The 22599-nt window shown below is 41.6% G+C and overlaps 1 protein-coding gene across 18 annotated transcripts in view; it reads right to left on the bottom strand.

The window, feature by feature from the left end:
- Positions 1 to 22599, bottom strand: part of APBB2 (amyloid beta precursor protein binding family B member 2) — a 476036-nt gene that overhangs the window by 321942 nt on the left and 131495 nt on the right. For 17 of the 18 annotated variants that reach the window (XM_081232470.1, XM_081232469.1, XM_081232466.1 and 14 more), the window contains one exon: positions 10073 to 10189. The exons of the other annotated variant lie outside the window; for it this stretch is intronic. The gene's annotated coding sequence lies outside the window, so the exon portion shown is untranslated. The remainder of the gene's footprint in view (positions 1 to 10072; positions 10190 to 22599) is intronic. 18 annotated transcript variants of the gene reach the window in all.

Genomic DNA, 22599 nt, shown 5'->3' with positions numbered 1-22599 from the left:
GTACCTGGCATAGCAATTCAGACATGGAATGTCTGTTTGTTTGTTTGGGGAGGAAACTAATATTTCTCAAGGTAAATGCAATAGCTGTGTGTGTGTGTGTGTGTGTGTGTGTGTTCCTATAACAGCAAATAGTTGGCAGTAAGTAGAAAAGGAAAAAGTTCAGGGTGGAAAAAGAAAAAAGGTAGGCTGGGGCTTCCCTGGTGGTGCAGTGGTTGAGAGTCCGCCTGCCGATGCAGGGGACGCGGGTTCGTGCTCCGGTCCAGGAAGATCCCACATGCTGCGGAGCAGCTGGGCCCGTGAGCCATGGCCACTGAGCCTGCGCGTCCGGAGCCTGTGCTCTGCAACGGGAGAGGCCACAACAGTGAGAGGCCCGCGTACCGCAAAAAAAAAAAAAAAAGAAAGAAGACAAAAGGTAGGCTGAATAATGTCATCCCCTCCCCTCAAAAGATATCTCCATCCTAATCCCTAGAAACTTATATGGGCAATAAAACAGCAACTATGATTAGGTTAAAGTCTTGAGATGGGGAGAGACGCTGATGTTCTGGGTGGACCCTAAATGTAATCACAATTTGTCTTTGTAAGAGGAAGCAGAGAGAGAATTGACTGCAGAAGAGGAGAGGGTAATGTGAGCAGAGATGAGAGTGATTCACTTTGAAGACGGAGAAAGGGGCCACAAACCAAGGAATACAGGCAGTCACTAAAAGCTGAAAAAGTCAGGAGTGCAGATTCTCCCCTAGAGCTTTCAAGAGGAATCAGCCCTGCCAACTTGATAGCCCAGTAAGACTCCTTGCAGACATCTGGCTTCCAAAATAGTTAAGAGAGTAAATTTGTGTTAAGTCACCAAGTTTGCAGTAATTTATTACAGCAGCAACAGAAAACTAATACAAAAGGTAAGTAGAAGAAGAGGAATAATTCCGCCTTGAGAGAAACAAAGGTAACTGACACCAAAACATACAAGGGCATTAGAATTACTTCCCAGTTTGGCGTGAGAACTGCCTCCCAGTTTGCAGAGGAGAACACTAAGGAGATTTGGATGAGAGGGTTGATGAAGTCAGGTGGGTGCAAACAAAATGGGTTGTCATGTTCAGAAAGAGGCTACCCTGAACACAACTAAAGCAATAGAACCATGTGTGTTAGAAAGTAGGATTTGGAAAAACTTGTAATGTGCAAGGAATCCCCTTTGTTCATTCATTATATATAAAATATTATGTATGTATTGAACATTTACTATATGTCAGGTCCTGTACTTAATGACATTCATAATGGTTCTCAGGACTTTTCCTATCAGAAGCATTTACACAGTGACACCAGGAAACAGGTACTAACACACCTGTCTAAACTGTCGAGCTATCTAAACACTATCATGTAAAAGCACTTGTGTTTTTGTCACTTCAGTTGTGTAGTAAAGTGGATTACCTTTATTTACTCGGCTCTGACCTCTCATTTCAATGCTCTTTGTCTTGGCCTGTTTGCAGGTATTTTAAGCAGTTAAAATCCAAGGTCAAATACTACTTCACTATCTGTTAATGTTTTGTGTTCTATGTCTTGAATATAATTGCTCTGCCTTTGGCTTGGTTCTCCCTATAGAATTTTTGAACTAGAGGTTACCTAAACATCATCCAGTCCAACTCCTCAATTTACAGATGTCAGAAGTGACATTCAGTTGGTTCTAATGACTCTTCTATGCCCTCAGTCCGGGAACGGCAGGGCCAGGGCTAAAACCCAGGCCTCCCATCTCCCAGTCCGAGGACTCCCTCACAGGCTGTCGACTTTTAAGTCCAGAGTTCTAAGTCTGAGGGCCTGGTTTCATATTTTAATTAAATCCCCAAGCTATTATCATATGAAAAACCTAGCAACCTTATCTCTTTAAAGAATCAGACTTTCAGCTTATAACCAATACAAACTACATGTAATGAAGACAAGTCATATTACCAACACACGTCAAATTGACTTTTTTTACATTTGCATCACACATATTTAAAGTGGCTGATTTTGGGCTACTGAACAGATAAACTTTTTTTTAAGTTTAAATAAACTGAATTAAAAATTTTTAAATCTAAGCCTCAATATTAATAAAAAGGAAATGCAAACTACAACAATGAAAATAGCATATTTCACCTATCATATAGAAAAGTGTGTTTTTTTCTCTCTCTCTCTGTTTCCAGAGTAGGAAGAAATGGGCACTCTTCACACAAGAGTGATGAAAGTAAATAAAACTTCTCTAGAGAACAGTTTGGATGTGTGTAGCAATGTCTTTAAAATGTGCAAGCAACCTTTCAACTTAGCAATTTCACTTCTAAATATTTCTTAAGCACACACACACAAAAGACTTATGAGTAATCTACAAGGACAGCAACAGACTGGAAATAACTTAAATGTTCAACAATGGGTGACTGTTAATTATGATACATCCATGCATTGTAATAAAGTATAAGATCAGTAAAAACCACCTACTAGAAGAACATTTAATATCAGAAATTTCCAGGATGAATTAAGCAACAAAAAGTAGGTCATAAAATAAGATGATGATGACAATAATGCTAACATGAAAGTACAGGTGCTTATATAGACACACACACAAAGATTATAAAGACAAGCAAAATGTTAAGGATGGTTTTTTCCCCCTTGGGCTTTTTACTATTTACACATTTTCTAAAATATATAGATTTTTTTTTTCTTGGACAGAAGAAAAATCTAATCAGTGTATTTTAAAAATCGTGTTCCCTTTAACCTTTCCCAACTCCTACATACATCCACTTTTCATTCATGGACTCACCACAACCCTGAGACTCCCCAGGGGCTTCCCTGCTGTGATCCCCTGCAGGTGATCTGGACAATCCTGCAGGTCTTCAACCCATACCAGGAAAACCAATGAAAACCAGAACAGAAAGCCCCTCTCCTGGGATGCCACATCACGTCCTGGCTGTTCTAGGCAGTGAGACCCACACTTGGCTGTGAATGATCTTGGGCACTGCTCTCAGGCTCCTGGTCTTAACTCAAATTCCCAATGTTGGGGGCTCCCCTGGTGGCGCAGTGGTTGAGAGTCCGCCTGCCGATGCAGGGGACACGGGTTCGTGCCCAGGTCCGGGAAGATCCCACATGCCATGGAGCGGCTGGGCCGTGAGCCATGGCCGCTGAGCCTGTGCTCTGCATCGGGAGAGGCCGCAACAGTGAGAGGCCCGCGTGCCACACACACAAAAAATCCCAATGTTGGGACTTCCCTGGCGGTCCAGTGGTTAAGACTCAGCGCTTCCACTGCAGGGGGCGCTGGTTCCATCCCTGGTCGGGGAACTAAGATCCTGCATGCAGCGCGGTGCGGCCAAAACAAACAAACGAACAAAAAATTCCCCATGTTTCCTCAAACCCCAACTGAGTTCAGAACCCTCCCCCACCCCGAGCCCCTGAAAACTCCAAGTCTGCCCAAGCTTGCCCTCCAGTACTCTGTAATCTCTAGGGCAGTGCTTTTCAAACTGAGAGTTGAGATGTGTTAATGGACGGAGAAAATCAATTCAGTGGGTCCTGGCCAACATCTTTTTAACCAGGATAAAAGTCCCTCCTCCTGTGGAGGGGAATCAGGCTCCCTGCAGTCACCTGCTTTTACTGCCTTCCTCTGGGACATCACGTAAGTAAGTCCACTACAGGCTACAGCTACTGAGTTGCTACTGGTTTAGAAAGGTATTTACAACACTTTGTTAAGTAAACACAATGTCTGACATTGTCTTATTACTGTAAATAAACAATAAATAAATATATTAAGAGAGAATACTGGACGTACAGGAAAGCGTTCAACAAAATGTTTAACACAGTTATCTCTTGGTATATAGGATTGTGAGAACTTATTTTCTCTTTTTGTCATTTTCAAAATTTTCCAATGTTCAACATCGCTAAGAATTAGAGAAATGCAAATCAAAACTACAGTGAGGGACTTCCCTGGTGGCGCGGTGGTTAAGAATCCACCTGTCAATTCAGGGGACATGGGTTCAAGCCCTGGTCCAGGAAGATCCCACATGCCACGGAGCAACTAAGCCCGAGCACCACAACTACTGAGCCTGTGCTCTAGAGCCCGTGAGCCACAACTACTGAGCCTGAGTGCCACAACTACTGAAGCCCAAGTGCCTAGAGCCTGTGCTCCATAACAAGAGAAGCCACCACAACGAGAAGCCCACTCGCCGCAACTAGAGAAAGCCCGTGCGCAGCAACGAAGACCCAACACAGCCATAAGTAAATAAATAAATTTATTTAAAAAAACCTCACACCAGTCAGAATGGCCATCATCAAAAAGTCCACAAACAATAAATGCTGGAGAGGGTATGGAGGAAAGTGAACCCTCCTACCCTGTTGGTGGGAATGTAAATCAGCACAGCCATTATGGAGAACAGTATAGAGGTTCCTTAAAAAACTACAAATAGAGTTACCATACGATCCAGCAATCCTACTCCTGGGCATAGACCCAGAGAGAATCATAATTCTGAAAGATTCATGCATCCCAATGTTCACTGCAGCACTGTTTACAATAGCCAAGACATGGAAGCAACCTAAATGTCCATCTATAGAGGAATGGATAAAGAAGATGTGGTACATATATACAATGGAATACTACTCAGCCATAAAAAAGAATGAAATGCCATTTGCAGCAACATGGATGGACCTAGAGATTATCACACTAAGTGAAGTAAGTCAGACAAATAGCATATATCACTTATATGTGGAGTCAAAAAAATGGTGCAAATGAACTTATTTACAAAACAGAAAAAGACTCAGACCTAGAAAACAAACTTATGGTTACCGAAAGGGAAAGGTGGAGGGGTGGGATAAATAAGGAGTTTGGGATTAACATACACACACTACTATATATAAAATAGATAATCAACAAGGACCTACTATATAGCACAGGGAACTCTATGGGAAAAGATTCTGAAAAAGAATGGATATATGTATATGTATAACTGATTCACTTTGCTGTACACCTGAATCTAACACAACATTGTAGATCAACTATACTTCAATATAAAATAAAAATTAAAATTTAAAAATTTCTATATTAAACATATATTACTTGCATGATTTTTAAAGCATTTTTACTATTTCTGTATAATTATTAACTCTTTCTATATGAAGTGCTCTCCTAGGGCCTTCACATTACCTGTAATTACTGGGTTCAAATAATGGATAAAAGAGGAGATACGAGACAGATGTCAGCATCATTTGATGCAGAATCTTTTAGGCCTCTAAGACCGTGTTATTAAAAGCCATGGTGTGGAGAACAGGAGAGTGGACAACATCTAAATAAGTGATCACCCAAGTGATGACCAGGTCACTAGAAAGCCTGGTGGGAGGAAAGAACACAGACAGAAGGCAGATAAACCTAGGCTCAAACTGCAACTCCACTGTGACAAGTTACTTTGTTGTTTCAAGCCTCAGTATTCTCATCTGTGAAATGGGGATGATATGATGAACCTTTCAAAGTATATCCCATTTGAAGTGGAGAATTTCTAGTAAATTCAGTACACAGTGAGTGGCATGGAGTAGGACTATAAACAAAACCAATGTCTTTCATCACTGAGAACAGGGGAAGTCAAAGAGGGAAGGCCAAAAGAAATAATCATATGTGCCTGCTACTGTTTAAACTTTTTAAACGGCAATTTCTTAAGAAAGGGAGGAAATGCCCACCCTGCGAGTGGGAGGGAAGGAAAGGCAGGAGAGCCAGGGGCGGGCAAGCAGCACAGGGCCCAGCACATGGACAGCCCTGGAGGCCTTAATTACACCCTCTTGGCCTTGGCCTTGGCCTTGTTCTGCACAGGTTCCACCAAGTTCTCTGGAAAATGCTTTATAGGGGCTTCCTGAGGACAGTTATTACCCAGTCTCACCCCTAAGCCCAAAGTGATTCCACAAATATTTGAGCTTCTACCACTGATGGAGCACTGTCCTCATACACAGAGGAGAGGAGGGAGATGAAACAGAGTTTAGTTTCAAAGGTCTGACGAAGTATACACACACGCCAAGATAGAATGAGTAATTTGGGACACAAGCTTCACAAGGGAGATGTAAGAGCTACAGGAATGCGTGCCTCCTGCTGGGAAACGAGGGAAGCTTCCTGGGAAAGAGGGCAACTCTGCTGCACCCGAAAGTCAGAATGGGGTTTTAGCAGGTTCTCCACAGAGGGATCCTCATTCCAGAGAGGGCACAGCACGAACAATGAGTGACCCAAAGGCAAAGAGTGTGTCTCGGCAGGAGCAGCCCACTCGGGCCAACACAGGACACCTACTGAGGAGTAAGACTACCACCAACGACAATCACATCAGTAACCAACCAGTAATCATGGGTATTAAAAGGAGCAGTGAGAGAAAACGTGGAGGACTCCAGTGTCAGGGTGACCTTCTGGACTAGCGGGGATGCGCTGAGCACAGGGAAGTGATGTGATTAGAGCTGTGCTTCTGTGAGATTAATGTGGCCACTATGCAGGAGTCAAATTTGCAGGGAGAGAGACTTCCGGCCAGAGGTCGGGAGACTATTGCAACGGTCCAGACTCTGATGGTCAGGGTTAGAGCGGAGACTGCAGTCACACAAGGAAACTACAAGATGCAAACAAAAATAAATAAGGATGCAATCTGACTAGTAATTTCCAGGATAATTTAACTCTAGTCTTAACACAAGCACAAATATCTATATGAAAAGTGGGGAAAGGTCAGCTCTAGCTACTGACTTCTTACTTTGGTGCTCAATGGATGCCATTCCACATTCCACCAAAGAACAGCATCCTGTCCTGAAAAAAGCCTTGAAAGGCAGAACAGTGGTCCCAAAACACGAAAAAGGAAAATCCAGAACTCCCATTTGCCATGAAAGCCTTGGAAACAATTCAGAGCAGTATGTACTTCCAACCCTTGACGGAGGGTTGTGACCACACTTAATGACAAAATGATAAACTCCAGAGAATTTCTTTCCCCTGAAATAGTTTCCATCTCCAGGGAACTATTCATGTCTAAAGTTCCTGATCAGATCTAGGCCTGGCCCGGAGGCCCCAAGTCATCTTAGATTTCTTGCCTCAGGTGACAGGAGACAGAGCGGCGGAGGTGAACATTTCCTACCACCAAGAGTAGCCACTGAAGAATGTCAGCTGGAGATTTCAACAAGCAAATCTTACTTAACCATCAGGAAAGGGGAAGTACAAAGGGGAGGGGGAAAGAATGGAAAACAAACCACATAAAATAAGTGATGGTTTTAATGCTTTGGACTAAGGGATCAATAACACTGGAAAGAGAGGTGGAAAGCACAGAAGGGTGGGAACCACGTTCTAGGTCCAGGGAAGGATGTTTCAAGGAACGCATTACGCAGACACGCTGCAGGCCAAGGGACCATCATGCATGCCCCCTGGACAAGGCAGACACGCACCCTCCTTCCCGCCAGAAAAAGGCCCAGGTGACATGTCCAGCAGAGGCCTCGGCGTATTCATAGCAGCCACCTCTATTCTGGGGGTGGCTAGCTCATTCCTAGCACCCAGGAAGGGTGAGATAAGAAGACAGTTTTCTCCTAGAGAGTACTAGTAAGAATTAAGCCAAGTGAAAAAGAAGCGCTTCCTCTCAACTACTTGACAGCCCTTTAGAAAGCTCTGGAGAGGAGAAGTACGATGGTGGTGAAAAATGAGCAGGACCACACTTGTGAATTTTCCAAGGAAATTTACTACTTCTACTCCAAGAAACCAAACTTTAAAATCTTAAGCATTTTAAAGGAAGAATGTCCTCAAAATATATTAGATTGAATCATAAGCCATCAGCATTTTTGTAGGTCAAAAACAGTCAAATATTAACAATTTCATGTGACTGAATCATACTACATGCCTTTCAACTTTTTCCACAGCAAAGACAGGAAAATTTTTCTTTTTCTTTCTTTTTTTTTTTTTTTTTTGTGCGGTACTCGGGCCTCTCACTGTTGTGGCCTCTCCCGTTGCAGAGCACAGGCTCCAGACACGCAGGCTCAGCAGCCATGGCTCACGGGCCCAGCCGCTCCGCAGCATGTGGGATCTTCCCGGACCGGGGCACGAACCCGTGTCCCCTGCATCGGCAGGTGGACTCTCAACCACTGCACCACCAGGGAAGCCCAGGCAAATTTTTTTTAACAGACTGGACTGTAGATATTTTAGGCTCTGAGGGCCAAGAGGCAAAACGGATTATGTAGGTAACCATTCAAAAACATGAAAACCATTGTTAGGCCCTACAAAAACAGGCATGGGCTAGATCTGGCCCATGGGCCACCCTTTGCCAATCTCTGTCTTACAGTATGACAAGGGTAAACTTTTTCTGATAATGTTCACTATAAAAATGGCTGAGGGAAGGGATGTGGGAACAGAGGTATATGTATGACTGATTCACTTTGTTATAAAGCAGAAACTAATTAAAAAAATAAATAAATAAACTTAAAAAAAAAAAAATGGCTGACTTTAGAGTAATAAAGTGATGCCCTTGGAGGATACGAAAGTCTATCAGTAAAAGCCACTGCTCCCATCCCAGCCGGCTCTAACGCTGGTGGTTGGTCTGAGCCCCCAGTCTGCTGTCAGTGCTCCCTTCCGCTGCTGCTTCTACCGATCTGGCTTATTTTAGAAGCAGTTGTCTGCGGGAGGGTTTGAGGATGGTTCTAACTTTTCTACGAAGAAAAAAAGAAAAAGAAATGTACAAGGAAATGGGGCTTAACGGTAACTGTGAATAACCATTAACTACAGAAAGGATAGGGGAGCAAAGGCATTCTGAGGAATTACCCCAAACACACCCCTGATTTGAATTCAAAATTCCAGAGGTCCAAAGGGCAGCAACAAAAACAGGTAAATACCTAAACAGCTGGCCCAAGGCTGAAAGACCAAAGAGAGCAAAAAATAAGTTTGAGACAGACTATGCTTTATAGAAGTAAGAGGGCTTCCCTGGTGGCGCAGTGGTTGAGAATCTGCCTGCTAATGCAGGGGACACGGGTTCGAGCCCTGGTCTGGGAAGATCCCACATGCCGCGGAGCAACTAGGCCCGTGTGCCACAACTACTGAGCCTGCGCATCTGGAACCTGTGCTCCACAACAAGAGAGGCCGTGATAGTGAGAGGCCCGCGCACCGCGATGAAGAGTGGCCCCTGCTTGCCACACTAGAGAAAGCCCTCGCACAGAAACGAAGACCCAAAACAGTCCAAAATAAATAAATTAATTAATATAGAAGTAAGAGAGAACATTAAATGGGCAATAATCATTTTCTCCTAAGTTATCAGGGTAGAGCCAAATAGGAAAAGGCTGCATTGGTAGCCACTCCCAAAAGACTACTGTTGGGAAAACTTAACTGTTGTGAGACATAGAAAGTCATCACTGAGGGAATCAACAGCTTCCTCCTATGAAGGATGTTAAGAAATTAGAGTCAGGGGCTTCCCTGGTGGCGCAGTGGTTGAGAGTCCGCCTGCCGATGCAGGGGACACGGGTTCGTGCCCTGGTCCGGGAAGATCCCACATGCCGCGGAGCAGCTGGGCCTGTGAGCCACGGCCGCTGAGCCTGCGCGTCCGGAGCCTGTGCTCCGCAACGGGAGAGGCCACAACAGTGAGAGGCCCGCGTACCGCAAAAAAAAAAAAAAAAAAAAGAAATTAGAGTTGGGGACTCTCTTGCCAACATGTATTCAACAATGACATACCCTGAGGACCTCTTCTGGGTCCATGAATTTTTTTATTGCAAAAGAATTTTTTAAATCACTGGGAAATGTTTCTAATTTATGGCATTGCTATTGTTTCAAATGTTATATATTGTGATGAAAAAGGAAAACTTAAACAAACAAACAACAAAACCTGTATGTGGGTGGATGCGCTGAAACAGAAAAAGGAGATTGCTGATATACACTTCTGGTCTGTCTTATAGGGCCACTGAATTATAAAAATCCTAATTTAGATAACATTTCTCATCATTCAATATTAAAAACTTACCCTAGAGCGGATCCATTCTCCTGCATTTCTAAACACTGTCATGCATATCTTATAATCCTTCACCAGTTCAGTAGCCTGCAATATTCTATACTGAAAATTAAAGGAATAAAAAAAAGAGAGACGAATCTCATACATACATGAGCTGCCTGGATAACAGTGAGCCTCTGGGTACCGTCTGCCCATAGCGACCAGTCAGCACATTATCAGGGGCCCCGGCAGTTTCCAAGTACTCAGGAAAGACTGAGATGTTTAAGCTGTGGTACAGGGAGGGGGAGACAAAAAGAAAGTAGAAATAAAAAAACAGATTTAGGATAATGATTGCATATTTTCATTCAAATGCTACTGATGACCACAAATTTCCAGATAACCAGGTTTATGAATTATTCATAGTCACATCCAAGATGAAGTCTCCCTGTCACTGTTGGCAGGCCCAGAGCATGTTGATGATTATTAGCATGTGGCCTCTATACTAAGTGTGACAGAAGTGCACGTCGCTACAAGTCTATCCATCAGGGCTGGCCCTCACTGGCCCTCTTTATTTATTTATTTGGCCACGCCACGTGGCATGTGGGATCTTAGTTCCCTGACCAGGGATCAAACTGCACTCCCTGCATTAGAAGGGCAGAGTCTTAACCACTGGACCGCCACTGGCCCTCTTTAGAGGACCAGACAACCCCACCCACGCTGATGCTTTTTCATCTCACTCTTCCTTAACGTCAAGGAATAGCACTAGCCTGGTTCTTTGTTGTGATATCTAAACTGATATTCTGTAAAAAAAACAACAACAACAACAACAAAAAAAACAAAACTCTAAAAGCTTGAAAGGAAAAATTAAATTTTCTACATTGGGTAGCAAAGGCATCTAATTAACTTTTTTTAACTTTTCATTGAAGTAGAACATAAATATAGAAAAGGACACATAACACACACGGACAGCTCAATGAATTTTCCTATACTGAACACACCAGATCAAAACCCAGAACATTATCAGTACCCCAGAAACCCGCTTCGTGCCCCCTCCTAAAGGTACTACTACGCATAGATTACTTTTGCTCTTTTTTGTAGACATCAAATTGATTTACTGTCCTTATCAAGTCTTCACTTAAAAAACATATGTTGAACACCTCCTATATGTGACGAATAAGGCACTGTCTCTGCCTTTAGGGAAAACAAAGGCTAGTGGGACCAAGAAACACACATAGCTGACCCCAAAGGGCAGTGGGATGAGCACAATGACTGAGATTCATGGCAAGCAGCCCAGAAATAGAGAAGTCGGGGAAAGCTTCCAAGTACCAGGGGTGCCTGGCATGTCCTCAGGCTGGGCAGGACTTAGCCAAGCGGGGACTGAGAGACAAGACAACGGAAAAGGCAGGAGTAAGAAAACTGCCTGGTGTATTCGGTGTTGCTGGACTCTCTAGAGTGAGGCCAGGAAAGAAGCTGGAGCCCGACTGTAACCTTGTACACATATTCGAGAACTTTAAACTAGTTGCAGACAGCCACTGATGGATCAGAGCTGGGTTTCAGATGCATTACTCTCTCTCTGGATGGATTCAAAGAGGGCAGAGTAGTGGCAGGGAGACCGGTTAGGTTGGAGAGGAAGGGTGAAGATTAGGGCAGTGGAGGTAGGTGGGGAAGGGAAAAGGAGAGAAGAATTAGTACTTGGGAAACATCCAGACACTAAAAGCAGAACAACATGGTACCTGACGACATGTGGGTGGACGGCAGTGACAAATGAGGTAGAGAATACTGGTGAATTAACAAGTTTAATAAGGAAGACAACGGGTTTAGTTTGGTGCATTAGAAATTGAGATGTAGAAGATTCGAGTGAGGACAACCAGATATTCTTGAGAGTGAGGCTTGGGGAAGAAACCTGAGCAAAACGTAAAGGCACAGAAGTGGTCACTACATAGAAAGTAGCAGAAATTAGATGAGCGGGTGATATCACCGAAGGAACATGGGTAGAGGGAGAAGACTGGAGGATTAGTGCCAAAAGCAGAACCGCAGAGACAATGACAGAACTGGCAGAGGAAAAAGATCTTCTGAAAAGGACCAAGGAAGAAAGGCAGAGAGGTACCATGGAATACAATGAGATGAATAAAGGTAAGAAATGAAAACTATAGCTTTGGCTTTGACACTTAAGCAGTCACTGGCCACCTTGACTGAAGGTGGTTTCACTGAAGTGGTAGAGGCAGTGATAACAGAGCAAGTGAAAGAAGAGAAAGGAGAACCAACAGTTGTTGAAAGGCACTGGTGCTAACTAACGGAAGTCCGTATTGACAGCAGTAGAGACAGAAAGGTTGAGAGTTCAAGAGGGAGGAGGTAAGGATGGAATAAAATCCCAAAGGAGGTGGGGGAAAAGGGTCAGGAGTACAAACGAAGGGCCTGACCTTGAAGAAGAAGGGGGAATTCACAACCCTCTTATATTAGAAGTATATTAGACTTAGAGGAGTGAAAACAAATCTGGTTATAGTAAGTTTGTAGGTAACAGCACTAGGATATTAGAGGCAACAGACTAAATGACATCAGTATTGTAGATAAATAGCTGCCATGGTTCTTTGCTAGGAATAAGTTGACACATAAATGGTTTGATGACATAGATCTTGAAAATCTTGGTTTCTGGCATGCTACCCTGTTATAAGTAGTCTGACCCTGTTTTAAGGTAAATAAACATATACGCCAGTACATATCAAGGTGGGAAGGGGCATTTGCGAGATAGGCACACCCACAGTAGAACTTATTAGTAGTACCAAAGCAATAGCATACAAGCAAAAGATTCAGAAGAACACTCTTCTTTTTTTTTTTTTTTTTTTTTTTGCAGTACGCAGGCCTCTCACTGTTGTGGCCTCTCCTGTTGCGGAGCACAGGCTCCGGACGCACAGGCTCAGCAGCCATGGCTCACGGGCCCAGCCGCTCCCGCGGCGTGTGGGATCTTCCTGGACCGGGGCACGAACATGTGTCCCCTGCATTGGCAGGGGGACTCTCAACCACTGCGCCACCAGGGAAGCCTAGAACACTCTTCTTAAAATGATCTTTGTTCCCCGGTGCCAACCTTTCCAAAGGTTTACATATAGTTTCATTAAATGAAACCACTACTCACTATCATACAAGGCCTCTTAAGATGCTTCAATTCAAAGATTCTTTCTAGCATGACTAACCTAATGAGAATGAAGAGTCAGACATCTTAAAGAAAAGGCAAAAAGAAGAGGAGAGTGGAGCTGGCAGCGGCACCTGCCAGCGATTTCCTAGCGAAACGTCCCTTAAGACAGCAGCGCAGTCATCATGCTCCATCTCCTGCCCACTTTTTCGCCTCAGGTTTTGGTGAATCCGGAAGTGGGTGGAGTGACTTAGCTCTTGTAAAGCATTCCAATGATGCCAAAAGTAGCAAGGCTCATTAGAAAATCTAATGCAATGGAAAACACCTTGAAAAGCAGATTTTCTGTTCTCTAGGCAGCCTTTGTGATCTCACAAACTCTGAGGCTGCTCCAGGGTTGTTTGTCTATTCTGGTCACATGAACATGTCTCCAGGCCATCTTTGGAAGATGACAGAATTTTAGATAGATAAACACATCATTATCATCCTTGAAGTCAGCCAGGATTGAGATGGTTCCAGAGCCATCAGATGACTACTGACTGGGCCATTCGTCTTTGTGTCCCTGGGGCGCAGGAGACAGAGCAAGCAGTCCATAAACATGGAATCAATCGATAAACCAATACATAAGCGAAGAGTTCTCACAACGAGGAGGTAAAGAGGCCAATTAAATGGCGAGAACAGAATTAGTCTTTCTATTCCTTCCTTCCCCACCCTATCTGACACAGAGCCAAGCCGCAAATCGCATTCAACTGCATTTACTTTCCTCTTCACAGAAGAATGTCTCTATGAACTCATAAATAAATACTGTGTGTTAAGAGAAATCAGAAATAATGAAATTATGAAAAACAGGATGCCTCTTAAGTGGGAAAATAAGTAGGTGCGAACATTTTGAGCATACAAAGAAATAGAAATTGCCCACTTTACATCTATCTGCCTTCTTTGTTATCCTTTGGTGTGAAGGACAGACCCATTATTACTTTAACAGCAGGGTGCCTCTCCTCCCAGCCGCGCATTCACACAGCAACCCGCTCAACTTCAACCCACTGGGCAACGGATCCGAATGAGATAATCAAGTCTCGCTTCCTTAAAAATTCTGACCCTAACATATATTTATATTATGCGTCATCTCATTTCTTTCATAACGCATAAGCTCTAAGGTATCACTGATCACACTAAACACATTTTACACATGACAAGAAGCGCACTGTAGTATTGTTTGGAAACAACTTTAAGGATAAAGTTCCCAGAAGTGAGGAATAGTGGGGTTGTTGTTTTGTTTATTAGTATGTAGTATGTGACATTTTTCTGAACTGTTAAAAAATAACTCGGTCCTGAAACATCCAATCTGTTTCTGCCCATCTGAACAGCAATAATATGGAGAAGGAAACAGACCTTTGAGACTTCCATCCTTTTTCCTATTCTTGATTATGAATCTAGGAGACCAAGATGAACAATACACCATTCACTTGAATGCAAGCCACCAAGGGGAGGAAAGGAATATTTATGCCAGTGCACAGAGTGTTTAGTGTGCAACTTTTTAATTACTATATTTATGGTATTATCCATAATATATTCACTAACACAAATGCTCTACAGGGACATTAATCCTCAACAAATACATCAATGCTTCCCTCCTCTCCTCCAAATTCTTATTATGCTGACATGGGGCAAAAATGCCAAGAATTCTCTCCGAAATAAACATTTCATGTCAACAATCACTTGTTCTACTATCTCCCTTTCTAACTGTTTTATAACATAACAACTCTACTTAAGTATTTGCTATTAACCTAAAAGACAAATTTGTAAGCAAAATATTTTTAAAGGGCTTTGTTTAATGTAACATCTTTTTTGATATGAAAGCTGGCTCAAGCTACTAAAAAAGTTGATTATGTTCTAAATAACATATTCTGTAACTCATCAAATTATAAGTCTCTGTATCACTCTGCACTTATAGTACTGTATAATTTCTGCTTTTTAGAAACCTCAAGGGGTAAGGCATTCAGGATGATGAAGAGTTTCATAATGGCTGAAGGATGACCCATCTAAGTAGTAAAATGGGTTTAATTTCAACCATACTGGATTATTTTTTTTTTCCTAAAAGTTAATGTCTTCTCAGAGGATCCAGAATGTGATTAGGCTTTGGTGACACAGGATCATCAATATGACTATCAATTATCATGCTCTGTTAGGACATGAGAACACTATCTCTGAGGAAAAGAAGCTGGCCCAGTGGATACTAGGCAGATGTTGAGTTTCTACCACCATGATGAGAGCTAGATGGGGAGTTCCCACCAAAGCAACAGGACACTCTGAGAATCAAAGGGAAGAGGTTGATGAAATTCAAACACCAAGGAAAAGGAGAGCCAAAGGTGAAATCTAAGTCACAGATCCAGGTCTAGAGCCAAGTGGAGTTGGGATGTGAGTGGAAGAAGAATAGATGGGATGGAGGGACAGGGCATAGGACTGGCTTTATGTGTGTGCTGCTGGTAACCGGACTGACCTTGCTTAGAGTGGCCAGTGGCAAGACAACCTTTCCAGGCACAGAGGGATGTCTGTTCCTCTACTCAAAGGCTGCTGACTGCTATATTTTGGGAGATATTTTTGCCTACCTTTCATAGTTTGGTTATGTCCTCTCCCTTGCTGTCAAGAGTTGAGTCTCATTGCTTTTAGAATATCAACCTTTCCCTTCCTCAAGTCAGCTATGATTTTGGAAACCAAATAAAACTAAAAAGCATAAGAGAATTAAAACTTAAAATACCAAGCTCCAGATAAGTTCTGAAGGACACAGTACACAGACTCTGAACCCATATTGGGGCAGTTGAGATGTCTTTTTTGTTTATTCCTTGGTTCTTACAGAATTCAAATCGTATTCCTTAAGTAGGACTCGCACGAAGTCATTTAGTACAGACACAGCCAAACCTAAAACATGCCCTGGGGTGTTATTTTTAAGTGACTGCAGTTATATTTCAAGGACTCCTTTTAGAGAAACCCAATAAGTTGAATATCCAGGAACACAACTGAACCAATTGCTCTGATGTGAAGTACCTGGGGAAATGTGGGAATAAACTCAAAAGATGGAGAAGGGAGGGCTTTGTTTCTGGATAAGTAAGTGGCTGTGGGCAAGTCAATTAGCCTTCTACTCCCATCTGTAACATGGGTTAATGATACCTACCTTGCAAAGGTATGAAGAACAAATGAAAGGCTCAGACAATACCAACAAATGTGAATTAGACCTTAATTAAGTGGAAACGCACTACATAACCCCCTATGACACACAGATCTTTATTTAGAGCTGAGAAAGTCATCTGCCTAGTGGTTTCTATCCAGCTCTCACCACCTCATATGATAAGATCCTCTTCCCAAATTATTTTCGACAACTTTCCTTTTGGTTAATAAATAAAATGTTTTCAACGTAACTGTTTAAATAGGAAGTACAAGTATCACTGCATTTTCAGGTAAAAAAAACTACAATGTAAAACTTCCCCCCATTATGATATTCCCACTTTGTTTCTTCCTCAACTTTTTCTTATTCAAATGATTTATTTTCCCTTTTTCCCATTTTTCTTTTTTGAATCCTTGCTTTCTCACTGTAAGTTATGCCCTTGCAATAATAGTAACTACCAGCTTTATGTTATTTAGCAGTTTACAAGACACTTTCATATATAATACCTATTTCCCTTAAAGTACTTTTACTTTCTTCCCTTTATTTTTACCTTGCTCCACTTTCCAAAACACAAATAGGACTTCCTAAAATCAGCAAAGAAGCAATTTTTCTCCTTCCGATTGCCAACACATTACACAATACTTGGCAGAGTTGTCTAAAGCAAGTTAGACTATATACAGTATACCTAAATCCTGATGCATCCAATTCTTCTTGCAGATTATTTTTTTCTCCCCTGGTGATGATCTTTTGAAGTTAAAATACAGTGAAAATTATGTAAATGTACCACCATGTTAAAATAAGACAGGAAAATCTCTTTAAGAATCATCAAAAATAGTAAATGAAAAATAAAAGAGAAAGAAGAGGTAAAAAGATTTACAAAGAGAAAAAGAAAAAGCACAAAGTTGCTGTTGTTTTGGCTTCCAGGAAAATCTCCATAATCTATCTCACCAGACCTATTTTTCTCCAAGCTCTGCATTAAATAATCTGATCATTAAATCTGTGAAAACCACAAGGGATGAGCCCATCTCATTAAAAAAAGATGATCTTTTGAGTTATGATCATGAGAAAGAGCATCTATTTCTGGTTTTAAGGACAGAAATACTTCCTGCTTCTTGCTCAGAGGCAGCGACACTTCTAGTAAGCTTTAGCACGGAACAGATGCCTGGCACCCTTTACCTATCATGATGAAAACAGGGACCTTCAAATAGAAATGTTTCCTCTCAGAAGCTCTACATACTCCCAACCTCGACCAACAAAGAACATGAGGTGTCTGAAACAGGAACATATTAATTCTACCATATGAAGGTAAACATTATTTTTTTTTTTTAAAAAAAAGGGGGCTTCCCTGGTGGTGCAGTGGTTGAGAGTCCGCCTGCCGATGCAGGGGACAGGGGTTCGTGCCCCGGTCCGGGAGGATCCCACATGCCGTGGAGCGGCTGGGCCCGTGAGCCATGGCCTCTGAGCCTGCGTGTCCGGAGCCTGTGCTCCGCAACAGGAGAGGCCACAACAGTGAGAGGCCCGCGTGCCGCAAAAAAAAAAAAAAAAAAAAAAGGATGCTGTAAGCTCTAGGGTGGGAATCAGATCAGATTCCCCTATATTCATTCAAACCCTACAGGACACAAAAAGGTTTAAAGTTTGAATTGGCTTTCCCTTTGCTTTACAATGGTTGAATAAGGCCCATAGCAATTTTACAGTAATTCTTGACATACCTTAATACATTAAACATTATTTAAAAAATCAGTTGTTAATGTTAAAACTGGAGAACTAATAAAATTTAAGGAAAAAGTTGAAAGAGAGGTCATATTTGGTCCTGATTCTGCTGTGGGGTTTACATGTTCAATAATGTAAGCCTTTGGCACATTATGAAATCTTCTGCATTTTACAAGAGATATTCTGAGATTTTATCCTAGGAATGGAGAAAGATATCATGGTCTGACATTCTTCTATAGAATCTACAGAGATGCTTCATGGAAACTCAGTAGCCTACAGAATACACCTGGGACCACTACATAAAACGGTACTTAGAAAAGAATGTTTTTCCAGCTTGGACACAACTCAAGTCAAACTAGTAGGGAATCTAAGAAAAACTGACCCAACTGGGATTATGGCCTTGGAAAACCTGAAAAGGGATGGAAGTCATTTCTTTGAAGTGTTGTAAATTGTGTGTGTTATTCTTGTGACTGGGTTTGAGGTCAGATTTGGAATTTATACCTAAGAAATAACTGACCCTTTTTCCTATTATGTACTCAAATCAAGAAAGGATGACACCTAGTTCAATTTTGACAGTGAGAGTAACAATCTCTGAATGAAACTGAAAAGTATAGTAAATGGAATCCATCCTAGAGTAACCAAATTAACTCTTCTTTAATGGACCAGACAACCATGTATGCAAATGGAAAGACCAAATCTCAAAAGTTCACGATTAAGGATTTTCAGCATCAAGTGGTGGATTATAATCATGTGCTTAACTGCATTCCCTCCACTAAATGACACCAAATAAGAGGAAGAGATAAACTCAAAAGAAGAAAGAGAATGGAAAAAGAGAAAAATAATGGAAAAATTTTTGGAAAATGGAAAGCAGATGGGCAAATGCCGAGTGAATTTTCAAAGCAGGGACAGATAAAACTGAAATGCCTACTAGCAGAACTGACAGGAAGAAGTCAGACAATATGAGGCACTGACCCTACAAAGTCCAGTTACATCTAAAGTGGGGGACGAATGGAGAAGGAAGTGCAGAGATGGCATTGAAAACCGGAGAACTGCTAGCAAGACATTTTAAGGAGTAAACCTCCAGATCTGTCCTTAGCCATGAAGCTTGTCAACTCTCTCCTTCCGCCTGAGAAGGTCTGGACTCAGGGACACTAGGAAGAGTGACTGGGTGGAGGTACCATTCTGAAACAAGAGGACTGAGTCAAAGTGCACACTGAGCAGAGAGACCCACAGCCCTTCCCTCGCTGGGTTTCTAACCAGCCCAAGAAAAGAGATCTACAGTTACCAAAACTAGGGAGAAAGGGGGCTTCTGAAAACAGAAAATCATCCTATGGCAAGTAAGGTCACCAGGTGACATGAGAGAGCCCTGTCAACTTGTTTACGCACAAAGAGCCTCCACATAAATAAAAATGGACAGCAAATGATCACCAGACATGTGATGAAGAGCCTAACGTGACGGACAGGAACTTGAGGAGAAAAGAAAGTCAGTCAATGCTGGGAGCAGGGAAAAAAACTTCATACACATTATTAAAAAGATACTTGCATCCATAAAGCAAAACAAGAATAGGATGCTATAAAATAGAAATATTATTAGAACAAGAGCTACTAGAAATTAATATTATCATCACAGAAATTAAAAATCCATAGAAGGGTTAGAAGATAATAGAGATTTAAATGTTCCCCAAGAGTAGAACAAAAAAATAGAAGGATAGAGATCAGGGACTTTTTTTTTTTTTTTTTAACAATAAGTAAGTTGGAGGAAAAATACAAAAGTTCCAGCATCTGACAAATAAGAGTTTCAGAGAAGAGAAAAACAGTGCGAAGAAAATTATCCTCCACCACCTACCGCAAAAATCATCACAATGGATAGAAAAAGTTACACACCAAGGCACATTATGCTGAAACCTCAGAACATTAGGGATTAAAAATAAAAGACTCTAAAAGCTCCCCCGCTACACTCCTCCCCAAAAAAGTCACATATAAAGTAACCAGAATCAGAAAAGCATCCAACAATAGCAAAATTGGAAGCGGAAGAAAATGAAGCAGGGACTCCAAAACTCTCAGGGAAAATAATTTCCAACTTTAAATTCTGTATCAATCATATGTGAGGAGAGACTAAGTGATATTTGCACACATGCCACATCTCCAAAAAATTACATCATACACACTCTTCTTTCTCAAGAAGCAACTGGGCAATGTGCCTCCCCCAAAAGAAAGAGGAAACCAGGAGAGATGCTATTCAGTAAACAGGTCAATCAAGAACTCCTAACATGGTAGTAAAAGAAAATTCCAGGTCAACAGCTGTGCATAAGGTCTCAAGAGCAAACAGTCCAGAAGGGAGCAGGCAAGCAGAAGGCTCCCGGAAAAACGTCACACACACCACAGACACACACAAAAGAACTGAGAGCCAAGCCGTTGTGTTTGACCTTATTTGAGAATTTGGGGATGAATAAGAAGCACATAAATAGAATAGGAAGCCAAAAAAAAAAAAAAAGATTTTTTTTAATATGCTGAACAAGAAAGAAAATAAAATCACAGTACACTGCATAACTCAGCTGGGAAAAGTATTTATGGTGAAAATAAATCGAGATATAACTGTCTCAGAGAGTGAGAGGCAGGTATTTAAGGGAGGGAGTGTAAAAGAGAGCTAACCCCTTATATTCCTTAATAGAAATTCAATGTTTAACGTCTAAAAAAGAAAAAAAAATCAAGAAACATCATTATAAAGATAATTAGCTACATGGAAGTAAATATCAGAAGAAGAGTTCACTGAATTGAAAGTAGTGGCCTCTGAGAAATGGGAAATGATGATGCAAATAAGCAGGCAGCAACTTGTAAGCTACATATATGTATTACTGCAAATAAAAAAACATTTTTAAGAGGGCAGAAATTTATGGATAAAATATATAAACCATCTATAAATCATCTAAGACAAACTGATAATGTGAAGTTTCATTTTATACTATGAATTTTTAAAAAACCAGATAAATCTTAATCTGCTCCTCCTAGTTAATCAAATTGTTAAAATTCCATGTAATGCATTTTATCTTAAAGTAGTAAGGAGCACACTGTGAGAGGTCAATTATACCTAAATTGTCAAGTGACACCTCTAGCCTTAGTTAACACGTGATGAAAGGGTCCCTGGATACCAGTGCACAAGAGGGAATCCGCCATCTCTGTTATCATAGAGTGGTCAACTACAGCTTCAAACAGATAAACATGTTGGCCACTCCCCATCTACCAGAGCCCAGACGGTGGTTTCTTGTAGTGAAGATTTGTCCTTACAGAGGGAAGAAGGATGGAGACTATTCAGCATCTGAACCCCATTCCTATATTTGGGAAATTTCTCATCATATGAGTATTGATGAGAGACACACCTTTCAACATAGAGACAAAAATGGCTGGACACTCACCTTGCCAGACTCCCTTGCAGCTAAGGCATGGGACCTAGTCTTGGCCTGACCTGCATCTAAAGCTGGAGACAGGGGCAGGAGGAACTTACTGTGGGTGAGGGCAATGGCAACAACATCTAGTGCCCAGAGGCAGCAAAGGCTGAGGTGACAGAGTTGGTAGCAAGTGTCTGGTCCCCATGGTGTGGTCAGTGTGAACCAGCATGATCCTGTGTTCAGTGACAGGGTCCACCCTGCATAGAACTAATCATAACATATGACCTTGGCTATGAATCTGGCTGTGTAGTCTCTAATTGCTCCTGACCTTTTCCTAACTTTTAGCAGTTCTAGAAACCACCCAACAGCATCTCCATAAATTACTTCTCTGTGTAAAGCATTCAGCCAGTCTCCATTGTTTCTGTCTCAGAACCCTGCCTGATACATTGCCCCAGGATACACAGGGGGAGATAGGTGGCCATCTCCTGAAGTTAAGAATGAAACGTTTACGTTCCTTATGATACCAAAGCAGAATCAAGGACATTTTTCCACAGGGAAACATGGGGGAAGGTTAGGTTTTAAAGTACAAATAAAACTATACTGCTGGAATGTTATGGGTTAAAAGTTTTAGTGGGCTCATCTATTCTTTGAATTCTTTTCTCTCATTAGAAAACAAATTCCAAGTTCAAAACCACTAACTGACTTGACAACAAGCCACGAGAGCGTGTAATCAGTTTGTGAATTGGGAGTTGTCACTACTCACATTTGGCAAAAGACTTGTGCTCACGATTCTTACTGTTGTGAGTGGGCAGAAGAGCAGTGGGTGAGGAAGAACAATTTTCTTTGTTTTTCTACTTAACACAGAGCTTTCTGAGAACTGAAGCTATTTGAAAACCAGTGGTCAAGAACCGCACATGAATATGAAAATGCAAACCAAGGTATCCAAAGATTTATATTCAGCTGTAGAAACATCAATATTGCTGAAAAGCTACATCCATCAGCTCAGCCTACTGCAGCATATTTAGTTCCAAGACTGAGAAAGCTGAACCCTAGGCAATTTATCTGCTTGTGTGTTGAGCTAACCACACAAATTTTGCAGACGAAGCTAGAAGTTAAGATAGATAGATTAGAACAAACTGTTGATGTGACCAAAAGGGCTTCATAAAAGAGTAAAGTGCAGTCAGGACATTAATAGAAATGTGGATGGAAAGAAAGAAAGCCTCTCTCTGTGGTGCCCATTGTTTCTGGAAACTGAGGAAGTCTTTCATGACAAAGTACAGCTACAGTTTTTGTTAGTCATACTGAACAAGATTA

Source organism: Mesoplodon bidens (assembly GCF_964165515.1).
Source record: "Mesoplodon bidens genome assembly, chromosome: 1".
In the NCBI taxonomy this organism is placed as follows: domain Eukaryota; kingdom Metazoa; phylum Chordata; class Mammalia; order Artiodactyla; family Ziphiidae; genus Mesoplodon; species Mesoplodon bidens.
Note: the sequence above shows the minus strand (reverse complement) of the source record. Positions and strands in the feature narration are given on the sequence as shown.